The sequence below is a fragment of the Podarcis pityusensis genome, assembly GCF_964106645.2.
Source record: "Podarcis pityusensis genome assembly, chromosome: 1".
Taxonomy (NCBI): domain Eukaryota; kingdom Metazoa; phylum Chordata; class Lepidosauria; order Squamata; family Lacertidae; genus Podarcis; species Podarcis pityusensis.
In genome coordinates, this window is record NC_138028.1 from 9,736,799 (window position 1) to 9,754,319 (window position 17,521).

Consider the following 17,521-nt stretch of genomic DNA (forward strand, 5'->3'; position numbering starts at 1 on the left):
GTCTAGCAGGGCAGGTCCTCCTCCTTATTTGGCATCCATCAATATCTTAAGTTTTACTCGAGGCTTCCTGCCCTGCCAAACAACTCTAGGAGCATCCCTCTGCCACCTCCTGAAACCCTCCATCCCATCCAAAGCTTGCAGTGTTTGCAACAAAAGCAACATCCCCAACAGCACAGCAGCCCTCATCCCCACCACAGTAACTCGGCCCAACAGTGACAACTTCTGGTTTGTCCATATTTCCAAATCCCCCTTCTCTTCAATCCAACATCCTTCACAGTTATCCTTAAGCAGATTCACATTTTTGGCAGTCATATCAACCCCCAAATACCTCTCTTTCTCAACCAATGTTAGTATCACCTCCTGAAACTCTGTCAGGCTTTCCTTTTCCAATTCAGATGGGGCTCTGGTCCTCAAATTCATCCATTCTTCTTTAAGTTCAATCATAACGTATGTCAGTTGTCTTTGCATGGATGGAACTCTCCTCTCCAGTTGTATTATTTTAAATTCAGCAGCAAGGGTTTTTCCCCTGACTTCATCTGCAGTTTGCCATATCGAAGTAAATTCCTGTGTCAGTTTCTGAGTGGTTTCTGGATTGGTATTCACCTTTTGTCCCAAGTTGTTTAAGCTTTCTACAGTTGAATCAATTTCAATACTTGCAACATCCAATTTCACATTTCTCGCATCTATTTTCTTGTGGAGTTGTTCCAGCGAATCGTTTATTTTCAATAATGCAGCCACTGTCGACATCCCGTCTGTTTTTTCCTTTCCGTTTGCCATAACACTTAAAGAATTCAAGGTCAATTCCAAAGTCTCACACTTTCTTATCTTGCAGCTGGAAAATCCCCTAGCCCAGCTCCTATCAAGTAAATTTCAAAAGCTTCCACTAGGGGAAAACGAGTTATATTTGTATCGGTCAGTATGTCCTCTTTTGAACACAGTTTCAATAATCCAAAATTAGTTTCAATTTTCAGTTACTTTCCTCCTTTTTTAATAAAGTTCAGTAAGATTGTTTCAATTTTTCATTACTTTACTCCTTTTTAAGTGCAGACGAAGACAATGGAAACAATGTATCTCTCTTATGCTAGCTATCACCGAACGTTCTATTCGCTGTCAATGAACCTTCCAAAGCACGTTGGTTTTACTAGCAGCCCGTTTCCAGGTTCGGAACGGTGGTATTTTAACTTCCTCACTCACTCCTGCAGGAATATATAATCCAAAGCCTCCCCCCTCTTCTCCTGCTTCCAAGGGGGGTTTAATATTTTTTACTGATGAGAATTTAGTCCTTTACAATGGGCTTTCCAAGACTTTAGCTTGCAGCCTCTTTGCCTCAGTCTTATTTACAAAAAGGGGAGGTGGACTTCCTGTTTTGAACCTCCCCTGTTTCGGTGCCAAATCAAAACGTTTAATAATCCAATTCTTCACTCTACTCACGGGTAGTTGCTTTAAAATCAAATTGTCCACAGGAAAAAGTCAGCGCTCTCCGGCAACAGCTATGCGGCTTCGCTTTGTGGAAGAAGCAGTCGATCTGAAGCACCACGCCGCTCACCCCACATCGCTCCGGATCCCTGAAATCGGGTTTCCCTGCGAGTAGGGGAGGCGCAAAAGGTGACCGCCGGATCCCACATTCACAGGCTTAAACTGCCTGTGATTTTTAGTGGGTCTCCGCCTTCGCCGTGGCGGCCAGACCCAAATTTCCACAAGGCAAATTCCTCCCCGTCAGAGGAATTCCGCCATTGCCGGTGGTGCCAACCCGGAAGTTCCGACCAGCAGCTATGGATGGCCCTCTGCTCGACGAATTTGTTGAACTCTCTATCAAAGCCAAGTCAAGTTTGTGGCCATCACTGCCTCCTGTGGGAGCAAGTTCAGCAGTTTAACTGTGTGCTGCATGAAGAAATCCTTTGCGTGGACAGGCAGAGTCCCCCAAACCCTGGGCAGCCCCCGTGTGGAATAACGACTCAAGACAACGTGCTATGGGATTAAAATTGGCCACAACTTTATTATGTTTCAGATGTGGGTAGACCTTGGCTCAGGCGCTGGCCGTTTATGTTGGGAAACTGTGTACGTGCAGCTACTCACACAGAGTCAATTAAGGTTTGGCGGCCAGCCAGAAGGCAATCTGAAGGAGTAAGTCTGCCTGGTGATAACAGAGACATGGAGACCGCTCCCTGATTGGTCAAGCTCTCTCAAGGGAGTGATAATTAATGGCCTACTAACTGGAATGTGTTAGTTCAGAGGTTCAGAGTTCTGTGTGTCAGTGTAGGAGTTGTGAGTCGTATCAGAGAGAGCTAGCATAAGATCCGTGTTATGTTCCTGTAAACAGTCCACTGTATACAATAAACACCTAACTACAAGTTCCTGGTTCCTGCTTCGTCTATCCTGTCTGCAGCCAAGTCGCCAATTGCTTCCGTGGATTCTGCGTTTACGCTGCTAGGTCTGGCTAAGGTCCTGCAACTAGTCAGAAAGTTGCGAAACACCAAATAGGTTTTGCCAATAGTTTATCCCTCCCAGTCCCCCGCTGGGGATCTGGGGAGCATCAGGGTTATCCAGTGGGGGGGGGATGGGCTGGCTCTGGAGAACATATGTTCAAGCAGAGAGAGCCCGCCCCCGCTACGCCACCATCGCAGGGGAGAGCAATGACGACCTCTAGGCGTACGGCCAAAGCCTCCCCTCAAACAACCCCTTTAACAGGAACCCTGATATCGCCGCCACAAAGGGGGGGGGCGTGGGTCACCGCTGCATGCCCCCCCCCATTCGGAGAAGATAGACTAAAGGATTCTGCCCAAACCGCCAAAGTTGTGACGTTTTGCTACGGGAAAGGCAAACCTGCCAATGCAGGAGAATTCCTTTCCGCCCCTTCAACAGCGACCTTGACGTAGCAGCGCCTGCGTACCTGTGGAGAAAAGGATAACCTGCAAAAGAAGTCTTAACTGAGGGTGGGTAGGGGGGGAGAAGCTCTGGAGCCAACTGACGATTCCCAGGTAAGATGCTCCCCCTGTTGTAAGGGCAGGTAGTCTCTCCCCCTGCCTGGCCTGATCACCTTGGCAACGCCTCCCCAGGTGGGGTTGGGCAACTGGCTGAGGTAGGCGGATACCTCCAGGTATCCCACCTGGCGGGAGGCGATGCCAAGCCTGTGCTAATGGTGCCGCATAGGGTCCAGGGGGCTGAGCGCAACCATGCAAAGAGTACCCTCCATTTAATGTGGGGAGCGGTCATTCCTTTATCTGTCCCAAATCATCCAACATTCATCATTGTTGCATGTCCGTGAGTTCTAGTCTTGTGAGAGGGGGGATAAAAACTTTCCACTTTCTCCATGCCAAGCATAATTTTACAAACTTCTATCATGTCACCTCTCACTTGCATTTTCTCTAAGCTAAAAAGGCATTCAACCAGGACGTTTCTTCGCTTTCCTACCACTGAGCTTTATCTCTGTAAATGGGTTTCTTTATTTAAAGGCCAGCATTCCTTAGATCCAAGCAACACATTACATGCATGCCTTTCTGAAAGAAACCGGGACCTACCCTATATTCCGTTTGTCATCTTTGACAAATTGCCCCTTTCCCCCCCTGCATCACACATGACGCGCCTGAAATTCTGTCTGTTTGGCGTTCGCCTCCCCAGCAGCGCAAAAAGCTGTTCTTTCGTGCTCAACAAAGAGACACTGATGTGCCTGCAATCTACAGCCCATTTACTCCAGAGGAGGTCAATTGACTTTAAATGGTTCTCTTCTGGAGCCAATGGGCTGTGCAGTGCAGCTATGTAATTGATGGATTTGATCAGTCAGAGGGGAAGGCACATCCAAAAGTTTACTTACTGTTTCCCCCAAACTGAAACTGCAATCAAACCTGATGGCCTGCCCCCTTTGTTTACCATTATATAACCAGCAAAATGCCTGTCAGTGTGGTGGGTGATATGTGTGGAAAGGAGAGGTTATAGTAGACATAGGCAAACTCGGCTCTCCAGATGTTTTGGGACTACAACTCCCATCATCCCTAGCTAACAGGACCAGTGGTCAGGGATGATGGGAGTTGTAGTCCCAAAACATCTGGAGGGCTGAGTTTGCCTATGCCTGGGTCATAGCTGTCAACTTACAGATTTGAAAATAAGGGACCAGCAGCCTTGAAAATAAGGGATCAGCAGCCTTGAAAATAAGGGATCAGCAGCCAAAGTAACGGATTTTGCTTAGCCTACGAGTTCCATTGGCCCTTCCCCGCCCGAGAGGGACGGAGAGAGACTCTCGCCCATGGCGCCCGCGAGCCCGGCATGAGGCAGTTGTGGCACTGCTGCGGCCGCTGAAGTGCCGCCATTCTGTGTCCCTCCCCATCCCCTCCTCTTCCTCCTCCCTCAGGCCGCCTCCTCAGCCGCCGCTGCCGCCTCCGGCTTCCCCTGACAGCAGAGCGAAAGTATCACAAGAGAGGGGCTGCCTGCCCGCCCGCCACCACCCATCTCCTCATGATGCGACCCTGAGGGGGAAAAGGGAGAGACGGAGATGTGGCAGCTTGTGCATGCTCTCTCTGGAGGTGGAGGACCACGAGCCGCTGCTTCCCTCCCGAGCCGGGCAAGTATGAAACCCGGGAAATTTAAGGGGCATCATCAATCCGGGACAGCAGTAGGACACTGCGCTGGGATAAGGGAGTTTTCCGCAAATAAGGGACGGTTGACAGCTATGGCCTGGGTTATAAGGATGGAGATGTAGGGATGCTACAATGGGTCTACCCAGTAAAACTTAGCTGAATGTTACCTGCAGTGCTCAATAAGTTGCTTCTTATGCATAGAAGATCATATCACTATACTACAAGATGTGACAGGAAAGTTCAGTGAATGATCACAGAAATCGGACAGCGAGAAATATTCGGACATGCATACCTTACAGGCCTTCAAAGTAGGACCTCTCTGATACAATGCACTGTTGACAACGTTCGTAGAACTGTTGGAAACTTCTGGAGAAGTCCTCTTTTCGTAGTGCTTTCAGTTCCCTCGTCCCAGCTGCTTGGACAGGTGAAATGTTGGGAAATCTGTGCCCTTTCAGTGCAGATTTCAGTTATGGAAAAAAGAAAGAAATCTGTTATCTCCTTAAGCACCCTTTGCCAGAAAAATTGTACATATTTAATAATAAATAATAATAATAATAATAATAATAATAATAAATTTTATTTATATCCCGCCCTCCCCAGCCGAAGCCGGGCTCAGGGTGGCTAACAACAATAAAACAGTACAAAAGTACAGCACAAACAACACTCTAAAATCATTCATTATAAAATTAATTAATTTACACCCCCACCACATATGAACATAATTCCCGGTTTCCTGGCATCCCCTCCAATATAACACCGAATATTCCCTCTTTATTTGATTTAATCTGACTGGTGTTAAATACCATCTCCAAACTAATTAATAATAATTTTCTTTGATTCTTATAGACAACATTTTTGACGTACGATTCTCCCATATTTCCCCCCAGCTTTGACTATCTATCTGCATGTTAGTGTTAAAACAATGCAGCTAGAAATAATAGCATACTAAAAACAAATCGGTCTCACAGCAATAGTTTCAAGGCTGGCGGGAACAGAAACTTTCAGCTGTCAAATGCATGGGTAAACAGGAATGTTTTTCCAATTGCTTCTTCCTTTCTTAATAAAGAGGGGACAGAATAATTATAGAAGCATATCTGAACCCGCTTGGGATGTGTGCGGGGATTTTTTTTATGGCCTTCCAAGTTTGCAAGAATTTTCTTCCCCCCAAAATCACGTGTGGCGTTTGATTGGGGCAGGAGGGAGAGGGAGGGTGAATCCCTATCAACCAACTAATAGCTTTTCAGCACAGTTAAGCTGTACATTTATCAGGGAGAATCAGCTTTGGTAGATTTGGTTTCATCTTTCCCTTGCACTTACTGATATGAAAATGGATATCATTATCTCAGCAAATAAACCTGTCTTTAGCTGTGCTTGGCCATGGATGGCGGTCCTGTCTTTCCTCTGCAGTAGATCAGATTGGCAAAATCAGGAGAAGATCAACAGACAAATAGAAGCAGATTCACCACCTCTGTTCTACTGCTCCTTTGTTACACTATGGGTGGATTCGTCCTTGCATAAAACATGCCAAAGTCCATAGGATCTGTTAGTTCCAGGAATATTACTGCTCACTTGGCAGCCATATTTTCTATTGTGGCTAATAGCCACTGATAGCCTGTGTGCTGGCCCCGGGGGTAACCCGTGAAACACGGTCCAGGACCGGTCCAGAATCCAAAGGTTCCGCTGGGAGTCAGTCCGACAGGGCCAAGGCAGGACACGAGGCAGGAAACCAGGCAAGGACAGGTACAAGATCTCAGGCAGGATCTAGCATATAGCAATGTTACTCCCGCAACCTGGAGCAGGGTCCAACAGCCTTTTATCTTTGTTGGGGTAGCGGCCGGTCCTGATCCCCCAGCGACTCACCTCCCTGTTTTGCCTGAAGGCGAGCACTCCTCCTGCGAGTACTCAGGTCTCTCCTTCTCTCAGACCCTAGTCTCTGCAGCTCGGGAGACGTTGGTGGGTTACTAGACCCAGGGGCTGCCTCAGCCTCCCCTGACCCAACCGGTAGTGGAACAATTGTAAGTGATGGCCCAGCTGAAGGCAACGAGGTAATCCCTGCATCTGGAGCCAGGGCAGGCTCAGGCCCCTGACTTAGCCCAGCTGGTGTTTGTTTCAGGGGAACCTGTGCAGACTGGGACTCTTCAGGATCAGGCCCCAGACTTGGTTCAGATGATGCCTGAGGCAAAGGATCCGGTGCAGACTGAGTCTCCTCTGGCTCCGAGTCTGAGCCCGAGTCCCAGGCCATCACAGCCTGACTCCGCATGCAGTGGCACAGGGGAGATGGCCCTGGGCACAAAATTATTGGAGGGTGAAAATTTTCAACATCCAGTGCTGCCTCAATGCAGCCGTGTGCTTCCATTGCTGGGCTCTGTGGAAAATGGAAACCAAGAAGTGGCCTCTCCAGACAATGGAGCAACTCTTCTTTTTCTCATCTCTGTGACTGCGATCTCCTGGGTGACGTGGACACTGCTAGGCAGTTGAATGTGCATGCGTACTCCACCAGTTTCCCTCCCTCCCACCTCCCCCTCTACCCATTCCCCATTTAAACAGTGCCAGTATTTAAACAGTATAACAACAACAACAACAGTTTATTTATACCCCATCCATCTGCTGGGCTTCCCCAGCCACTGGGCAGCTCCCAACAGAATGTTAAAAACGCAATTCAACATTAAAAACTTCCCTAAACAGGGTTGCCTTCAGATGTTTTCTAAAAGTCAGATAGTTGTTTATTTCCTTGACATCTCATGGGAGGGCATTCCACAGGGTGGGCACCACTACCAAGAAGGCCCTCTGCCTGGTTCCCTGTAACCTCACTTCTCGCAGTGAGGGAACTGCCAGAAGGCCCTCGGAGCTGGACCTCAGTGTCTGGGCTGAATGATGGGGGTAGAAATGATCCTTCAGGTATACAGTGGTACCTCAGGTTAAGTACTTAATTCGTTCCGGAGGTCCGTACTTAACCTGAAACTGTTCTTAACCTGAAGCACCACCTTAGCTAATGGGGCCTCCTGCTGCTGCTGCGCCGCCAGAGCACAATTTCTGTTCTTAACCTGAAGCACTGTTTCTGGGTTAGCGGAGTCTGTAACCTGAAGCGTATGTAACCTGAAGCATATGTAACCTGAGGTACCACTGTACTGGACTGAGGCCGTTTAGGGCTTTAAAGGTCAGCACCAACACTTTGGATTGTGCTCGGAAACGTACTGAGAGCCAATGTAGGTCTTTCAGGACCGCTGTTATATGGTCTCGGCAGCCACTCCCAGTCCCCAGTCTAGCTGCCGCATTCTGGATTAGTTGCAGTTTCTGAGCCACCTTCAAAGGTTGCCCCATGTAGAGTGCATTGCAGTAGTCCAAGCGGGAGATAAGCAGAGCATGCACCACTCTGGCGGGACAGTCCGCCGGCAGGTAGGGTCCCAGCCTGCATACCAGATGGAGCTGGTCGACAGCTGTTCTCACAGTGCACCCAGATGCCTGTGAGAAGCTTGAAAGCAGGATCTCTGCACAACAGCACTCTGCCCTCCTGCAATTCCCAAGCAACTGGTGTTCACAGACATACTACCCCTGACCGTGGAAGCAGATCGTAGCCATCATGGCTGAAAGCCATTGATAGCCCTCTCCCCCAGGATTTTGCCCCGATTCTCTTTTGAAGTTACCCAAGTTGATGCCCACCCCTGTGGGACCAAGTCCCCCAGTTTAGCTATGTGGTGCATGAAGTAGTCCTTTATTTTCGTCTGTCCCAAGTCTTCCAATATTCAGCTGCATTGGATGCCTGCGAGTTAAAGCGATATGAAGATCGGGAGAAAAACACAGCTCTCCGCACTTTCTCTCGACAAAATGTTTCTGTTTATTTGGATCAGGGCCCAAATCCCTGCCACCACCTGTGGCAACAAGAACACCTGGATACAGACCTTAACTATTTTTCCTTGAGGAAAATGTGAATCTTTTTCTAAAATAAAATAAATAAAAATAAAAATAGATTCGCACATGTGCACCTTGTTTAGGCATGCCAATTAGTTCCGATATCCTTGCAGCTGTGTCAAAAGTATACCCGAGCCAAACACGAAACGGAGGGCAGCTTCCCGCAGAGTTTGTCATGAAAGGCCTTAATTTTCATCTCAGAAAAATTGGGAAGGTGAGCAGCAGTCGGGTCTTCTCCCGTTGCTAGCCTTTTGTCGGAGAGACAGCGGGCTTTCACCATTTAGGAAAGGAGCCGGGGGCTCATCCACAGGTCTTTTCACCTGCAATCACCGCTCTTTTGTAATTTGGCTTTTGAATTGCTGCGGGAGGTTTTTGCAGTCGAACTAGCAATGTGGGATGATGTAAACTGGCTGGTCAGACAGTAACTGGCTGTTGGGGACGGGCTGGACAATGAGGAGTGGGGGGAGGAGGGCTCCAGCCAGAGAACCGCCTAGGGAAGTCTAAGAAAAGGAAGGTTCCGACCCAGGGGAGTGGTGGTGGGACACTGGAGAGACAAGTTGACACCCAGCTCTACCTCTCTTTTAAATCAGAACCAGTGAAGGCGGAGAATGTCCTGTGTGAGTGTCTGGAGGCAGTTGGAGGATGGATGGCGGCTAACAGATTGAGGCTGAATCCTGACAAGACAGGAGCACTGTTTTTGGGGGACAGGGGGCAGCTGGGTGTGGGGGACTCCCTGGTCCTGAATGGGGCAACTGTACCCCTGAAGGACCAGGTGCACAGCCTGGGAGTCATTTTGGACTCACAGCTCTCCATGGAGCCGCAGGTCAATTTTGTGTCCAGGGCAGCTGTTTACCAGCTCCATCTGGTACGCAGGCTGAGACCCTACCTGCCTGTGGACTGTCTTGCCAGAGTGGTGCATGCTCTGGTTATTTCCTGCTTGGACTACTGCAATGCACTCTATGTGGGGCAACCTTTGAAGGTGACCTGGAAACTACAACTAATCCAGAATGCAGCAGCTAGACTGGGGACTGGGAGTGGCCGCCGAGACCATATAACACTGGTCCTGAAAGACCTACATTGGCTCCCAGTACATTTCCAAGCACAATTCAAAGTGTTGGTGCTGACCTTTAAATCCCTAAACAGCCTCAGACCTTTAAAGCCCTAAACAGCCGCTCGGTAGTGGCGCCCGCCTTGTGGAACGTCCTCCCAGCAGATGTGAAGGAAATAAGCAGCTATCCTATCTTTAAAAGACATCTGAAGGCAGCCCTGTTTAGGGAAGTTTTTAATATTTAATGCTGTATTCTTTTTAACACTTGATTGGGAGGCGCCCAGAGTGGCTGGGGAAACTCAGCCAGATGGGCGGGGTATAAATAATAAGTTGTTGTTGTTGTTGTTGTTGTTGTTGCTGTTATATTGAAGGGCGGGGGCAGAATGGTTGGATGCTAAGCAAGCAATAGGCATGAGTGAGAGAGAGGAAGAAGAGGCAGAAAGCACTGCAGACGTAGGACGGGCAGCAAAGGAGGTGGGGGCTGAGCCTGCAACAGATTCACCTTTTCTCCCCCTGCTGCCACCAACCCCAGTAGGGACACATAGGAAGCTGCCTTACTATTGCCCTCCTACCTCAGTATTGTCTACACAGACTGGCAGCAGCTCAGCCAGGAGTATTTCCCCTGAGTTTCAACTTGGAGATGTCAGAGATTTAACCATGGACCTGTTGCATGCAAAACATGGAATGAGAGAATGGTAGGGTTGGAAGGGGCACCCAAGGGCCATGTTGTCTGACCCCCTGCAATGCAGGAACCTCAGCTAAAGAATCTTTGACATGTGGCCATATTAGGCTCGAACCCAGAAACGCGGTTCTTTGTACGTTTTACGTTATAGCTCAATGGTTGCTCATGTTTTCAACCACCGAGCTATAGTGGGGGGAAACCTGTATGGAGAACTGGTTTCTGGAACTGAGCATAATGATGGAGGTGTTAGGGAGGCAAAACAAAAGAGTTAGGGAGGGAAATGTGTTTACAACATCCTCCATTTCCTCCCTGATGGATTAGAGGCTTCCTTTGCCAGGCTGGCCATGCAAATCAATGCCAAGCTCTTCTGCAGCCATTTTACTGGAATGGGAGGACTGTACATCTTGCAAAGCCACTTGTGCATTTTAGCGTTAAGTAAGCTATTTCGTAGCAATCAATAAATCCCCTTGCTTTGCATGCTCCATGGCCCTGCTTGGGATGACGGATCTGCAGATAAATCTTTATTGTCTTACTGGTGCCTGGCCAAAAACTCCCAGAGCATGGCTATTTTATTTTTAACCTGCAGCAGCACTCCCCGTCGCCAGCCGCTGCTTCGCCCCATTCAATAAATTGAATTTACTGCACGACGGCATTATGCAGCCTGCATCTCCAAGGGCCACCATTGATTTAAATGGTGATGGCCCTGAATGCAAATGGTTCGAGAAATCATGATTCTTACGCTCGTGTCAAGTGTTTTTGAGTGCTGATTTTGAGATAAGATATAGCCATTTCCCCCTGAAAACTGAAGCCATTTTTATTTTAGGAATTTTCGCTCCCCACTCTCCTGGTAAGTACCACTGCTTTATGTGCTGGCAGTGGCTGTTTCTCCCCAGTAGATTCAATTTGTTTCTTCTTCCTGGCTCAGCCCCATGAGCGACACCATCCAATCAGGGAGCACGGAATGAAGAGGATGACCTCGCATAGCCGATCTGATTGGGCTCCATGGCGATGATGTCACTCAGAGCTTGTTAAGGCAAGGGCAAGTGAGGGCAAGGGAAATGAATAGATGGACATTTTTGCAAGTGATCTCAAGACATTGCGCTGCATCGGTTAAAGTGTTGGACTAGGACCTGGGAGTCCAGGGTTCAAATACTCACACAGCCCCACACCGAGTGAACTTGGGCCAGACACTACCTCTCAGCCTAAACTACCTCACAGAGTTGTTGTAGGGATTGAGCGAGGAGAGAGAAAACCCATTTCCACACCTGTTTGCATTTTTAAAAAGTAAGACCTCGTGAAAATTCATTAGCATTTGAGTGCAAATTTCTTCTTATATCCACATTTTTGTATGCCAATTTCCTAATATCCACTTTTTTTTTGTAAGGCACATTTTCCCTAATATCTATATTTCCCCTAAACTAGCACAATTTTGCATGTTCTTTTCACAGATACATGCCCACATTACATGCCCAGCCAGATGGGCAGGGTATAAATAATAAATTATTATTATTATTATCATCATCATCACTTAATTTCTTTTGCTTGCAAGCCTGAAAATCAGAGAGCCTTATCGTTGCAGATGCAGTTCTAGTTGTCAAGGGAGTTTAGGGTGTGGGCTTGCAAAATGAGAGAGAGAGGAACCTGGAACAGCAAAAGAAAGCAGCAACAGAAGGGAAGCAGTAGGAGAAGCCACCCTCGTCCTAATGGAAGGGAATGATGAAGTCGAGGGGGAAGGATGACAGGAACAAAGCCCTAAGGGCTGCCAAAGGAAATGAAGAGGAAATTCATGCACGTTAGACAGGCTGGAAGTAGAGCTATCGCTGTGGTAAACTACATTTATTTAAGGCACAATTGATGGAAGAAGCCAGTTGGAAAGTCTCTGGCTAAGAGAGTGTAAAATGAGTTTCTCGGAGGATAGGTGCCTCTGTGTCCCTCCCAATTACCGGGCTGGAGAGAATGAGAAAGTAGACTTATTTTCAAGCACAGGATGGGATGGAGAGAGGGGAACTGATTCTGAAGCTTCCTCCTGATGACGATATATAGTTCGGCCACCGTTATCCCACAGATGAAACACATCTCTGTGTTTATAAAAAGGTAAAGGACCCCTGACAGTTAAGTCCAGTCACAAACGACTCTGGGGTTGTGGTGCTCATCTTGCTTTACTGGCCAAGGGAACCGACGTTTGTCCTAGGCTCTGTGGTTTAACCCACTGCGCCACCATGTTGGCCCTAAAGATTGGTGTTTAAAACCATGCAGCATCTAGCACAGAGCATTAACATTTCTACAAGAGGCAGAAAAATAAATAAGTTAGGGGTTTGTGGGTTTGTGTATGTATGTGTGTGTGTGCGCGTGCGTGTGCACGCATGCTATTCTTAAGGAAATTCACCAAACTCTAGACTTCCCACATGATGCTATACATCTGAATTTTCCCAGACATCTAAGTGATTTCCACCCGGAAACTGCTGCCGACTACAGTATTCTGGCTATGCCTGGCAAATTCTGGACATTTGGCAACCCTAATTAAGAGGTCCCCCAAGACCCTCAGCAATTTTCAAGTGGTAGTGGGCTGCAATGGGGGGGGGGGAGAGATTTGTAATCCATTGTTGTAGAGCAAATCTGAATTCATTCCCAGCAGGAGCTGTGCAGCTGCTGGGTGAGACACACCCACCGCTAGAATAGATGTAAATGAAATAAGTGCTGGAAGAATTCAGGGGAATCCTTTCAACCAGAGTGGCAAAGTCCAGTGGAGAAGTTGGACATGATCTCTTAACATCTGTGCTGCCCAGTGCAAGGATGCAGAAACTGTGGTCCTCCAGATGTTGCTAGAGAACAGCTCCACTGTCCAGGCTAGCTGGAGCTGATAGGAGTTCTGCTGTTTGACAGTGGAACGGTCTCCCTCAGGAGGTTGTGGGTGTCAGGAGCTCATCCTACACTCGAGTAGGACCCTGACAGAGACACATGCCCGACTGGCATGTTCTCTCCCTCCTGGTCAATCATTCGGGAGCTTCAAAAGCTTTATTCAGCCTGAACATCACAACGACCCATGCCAACAGACATCGGCACACTTAGGGATCTGCAGAGTCTTTGCAGCTTGCGTACCAGACCTCAGCAACTCAGCATTTTGGCTAATCTACTTTATTTACATATAAACACACACGGAGCACTGCAACATGGCTCCCTCTCTCTCTAGCATCAGACAGCAAAGAAAAAACAACAACAAAGGACAACAGTCCCACTTCACGGAACATAGTAACACAAACATCCTGTCTCTGTCACTTCCCACTCTATGAAGTCAAAACATACACCTTCATGTGAAGGACAACAATCCCATGACTGCAATCATGGAGCAGGAATTCTAACAGTGGGCTCTCCTTCCTTGGAGGTTTTCAAGCAGAGGTTGGATGGCCATCTGTCATGGATGCTTTAGCTGAGAATTTTGGTGGTTTCATAGCTACTCATGGAAGGGCTATTCTGGATCCTACCAGAAAACATTTTATTGACCATCTATCAACATAGAAGGGACACAGGTGGCGCTGTGGTCTAAACCTTACCGATCGGAAGGTCGGCGATTTGAATCCCTGTGACGGCGTGACCTCCTGTTGCTCGGTCCCTGCTCCTGCCAACCTAGCAGTTCAAAAGCACATCAAAGTGCAAGTAGATAAATAGGTACCGCTCCGGCGGGAAGGTAAACGGCGTTTCCGTGTGCTGCTCTGGTTGGCCAGAAGCGGCTTAGTCATGCTGGCCACATGACCCAGAAGCTGTACGCCGGCTCCCTTGGCCCATAAAGCAAGATGAGCGCCGCAACCCCAGAGTCGGTCACGACTGGACCTAATGGTCAGGGGTCCCTTTACTAGCTACAAATACCCTGACCCTTTGCAGACTGTCAAAGAAATCGGAACATAATCTCGCCCCAATGAAGCGCTGTTAAGAGCCATAGACTTTGAGTGGGGTGATAAACAGTAACAAATGCTTTAAAGCACCACTTGCTTTCACTAGATTTCCACAGAGCTTTGAACAAAGCAACATTTGTCCAGCTTCCATGAACTTCTGCACAAATTTCAAGGGAAGCCAACAAAATTTCAATGACTAACAATATTTGTCTGGGAGAAAGGGCTTTATATATCTCATGTACACATCCATTAGCAACTTTCTTTGATGTCTGACTTCAAGAGGTGACTTTACTCAATGCTTGCTAATTTATTTATTTGCTGCCCTTTTAGAAGTTGCCCGCCTTCGGCAGCCAGCCATTGATATGGATCATCTCCTTGAAATGTACTTCGCCTTGATGTCAGAGAGGCATCAAATTACTCCGTTCGCTATATGACAAGCAAACGTCACTTGCTTGTGTATTGAGAGAATCCCCTGTGGAACACTTGCCATTTCTATTCGCTGCCTATTCTTGATCGCATATCGATGCCGCCTTAGCGAAATGCCATGCATTTAAGGAAATGGTGTTACGACGAGGACTTAAGTTCTTATGAAAATGTCCAATTAAAATGCTCCCCACCCCCTTTCCCTGACGGGATGTGAGCAAATGGAAGAAGTGTAAAGTGAAAAGCATGTTGAGGAGGGGGGGAAATATTAATTTCATGAATACACTTATGGGGTCTGAACTGGTCGGCCGTGACAGAGCAGGAATGAGACTTTGAGGTCACTTAATGAAAATATTAGGGACGCAGGTGGCGCTGTGGGTTAAACCGCAGAGCCTAGGACTCGCCAATCAGAAGGTCGGTGGTTCAAATCCATGCGACAGGGTGAGCTCCCGTTGCTCGGTCCCTGCTCCTGCCAACCTAGCAGTTCGAAAGCACGTCAAAGTGCAAGTAGAGAAATAGGTACCACTCCAGCGGGAAGATAAACGGCATTTCTGTGCGCTGTTCTTGTTCGCCAGAAGCGGCTTAGTCATGCTGGCTGTACGCCGGCTCCCTCAGCCAATAAAGCGAGATGAGCGCCGCAACCCCAGAGTCGGTCACGACTGGACCTAATGGTCAGCGGTCCCTTTACCTTTACCTAATGAAAATGTTGGCCCAGTATGTAGTAGCTGTGAAAAAGACAAATTGCATGGTAGGCATCATTAGGAAAGGAACTGAAGTTAAAACTGTTGATACACAAATGTCACGAGACAAATCTATGGTGTGAGCACATCTGGAATGCTATGTACAGTTCTGTTTGCCTCACTTCAGATAGGAGCTGTCAGGTGGCAGAAGATCCAACCTCCAGGGCAGGACGGCAGGAACTGATATGACAAGGAAAGGTTCTTACCAACTGCTTTTTATTCAATATTCACAGAGAGAGAGGCTTGGAAATGCTGCCTCTTGGAATATTGGCGTTGCCCCGAGTGAGTCTTCACCCCCTTCCTCTCTCATGCATCACAGCTTTGACCAAAAGAACGGACTTTGTGACTTCTTGCTATGCTTTGAACTACTGATGCTTTGTGAGTATGTTTTAGTTAGCTGTATTGTACAATGTTTTTATTTTTCTGTTTGTAACTTTTTAAGAAATGTGCAAGCTTTTACTTTGTAAGTGGCTTTTTCAATAAATTTGGAAAATGACTTTTGCCTTTTGTATTTTGTGCCTTTTGCCAGAGAACCTAAACTGGTGCCTGACCCTTGGTGCATCTACTTGTTGGATTTCTCCTCTTTGGACCCCATTCGAGGGCTGACCCCAGAAAGGAGGTGGTGGCAGCTTTCTACGGTTTGGCTTATGACTTGCAACACCTTGTGTCCTTTCCCTCTCCCTGCCAGGTTCTGCCGAAGTTTGGAGGACTGGTTGGGGGGGTAGATAGTGGCCCCGAGAACACAACAAAGGCTATTAATGGCTACGAGCCAGGATGGCTATCTTCTGCCTCCACAGTCAAAGGTAGGAATGCTTTGGAATTCCAGTTTTCTGGTTTCCTGTGGGTGTCTGGTTGGGCACTGTAAGAAAAGGATGCTGGACTAGACGGGCCTTTGCCTGATCCAACAGGCTCTTCTTATGAGCACTACAGGCTCACTGACTTGACCTTGACCCCGGAAACACCTCGCCTACATTTCAGAAGGTCCTCCTTTTGGAAGCTTTTAACCAGGCTACCACCTGAACTGTAATCAACACTGTGGAGGCAAATAATTTTCAAGGTCAGATTCATTTTCCGACATGTTCCCTCACTGCAAAGAGGTGTGAAGTATCATCTAGCACGGATGTCCAGAAAGGCCACTCTCTCCATTTACACACCAAGCAGCACTGGAAACCAGAAAGAGTTTTCTGCCAAAGGCATCTGAGGACAAAGTTCAGAAATCATCTTTAAGGTTAATCCTGTATACTCAGAGCAAACTCAACCCTTCAAGTTAGACAAAATGACACCAACCATGCTCAAGAGGGAGATAGCAGAGGGCTTGCAAAATACCCCAAGGTTTGCCGAGGTACAGTAAGTATTTAGGATAAAGGTAAAGGTAAAGGACCCCTGACCATTAGGTCCAGTCGTGGCTGACTCTGGGGTTGTGGCGCTCATCTCGCTTTATTGGCTGAGGGAGTCAGCGTACAGCTTCCGGGTCATGTGGCCAGCATGACTAAGCCGCTTCTGGCGAAACAGAGCAGCGCACGGAAACGCCGTTTACCTTCCCGCCAGAGCAGTACCTATTTATCTACTTGCACTTTCAAACTGCTAGGCTGGCAGGAGCTGGGACCGAGCAACGGGAGCTCACCCCGTTGTGGGGATTCGAACCGCCGACCTTCTGATCGGCAAGTCCGAGGCTCTGTGGTTTAACCCACAGCGCCACCCTAGAAATAAAGTAGGTATGCCCAGATACCTCCTCACCTCTGTCTGCGCTGCTTTTACTCTGTAAAGACCGGGTGCTCACAAGAGAGCAGCTGTGAGTCCCAGAATACCAGGACCCCTCCCCAGGAATGCTGCGTAGCTGTTCCAGTTGCTGGAGAAGGCCATGGGGCCTGCAGGAGTATTCCATTAATAGTCACTTGGGAAGAGAAATTCATGGGCAGAGTAAAGAACTGAAATCAGGGCCAATGTAAGTCGCTTTGCTGGGGGGAGACAGAATCATGCCCCCCATGTTCCCTGCCAGACCCTCCAAGTGTCCCTATTTTCTAGGGACAGTCCCAGATTTACAGAAGCCATCCCGGTTTCTGATATGATCCTAGAATGTCCCGCTTTCCTTAGGACATTGGTTCTCAACCTGTGGGTCCCCAGATGTTGTTGGACTGCAACTCGCATCATCCCTGAGCTCTGGCCTTGCTAGCTAGGGGTGATGGGAGTTGTAGTTCATCAACATCTGGGTACCCACAGGTTGAGAAAGGCTGCCTTTGGACATTCCTATTTTCATT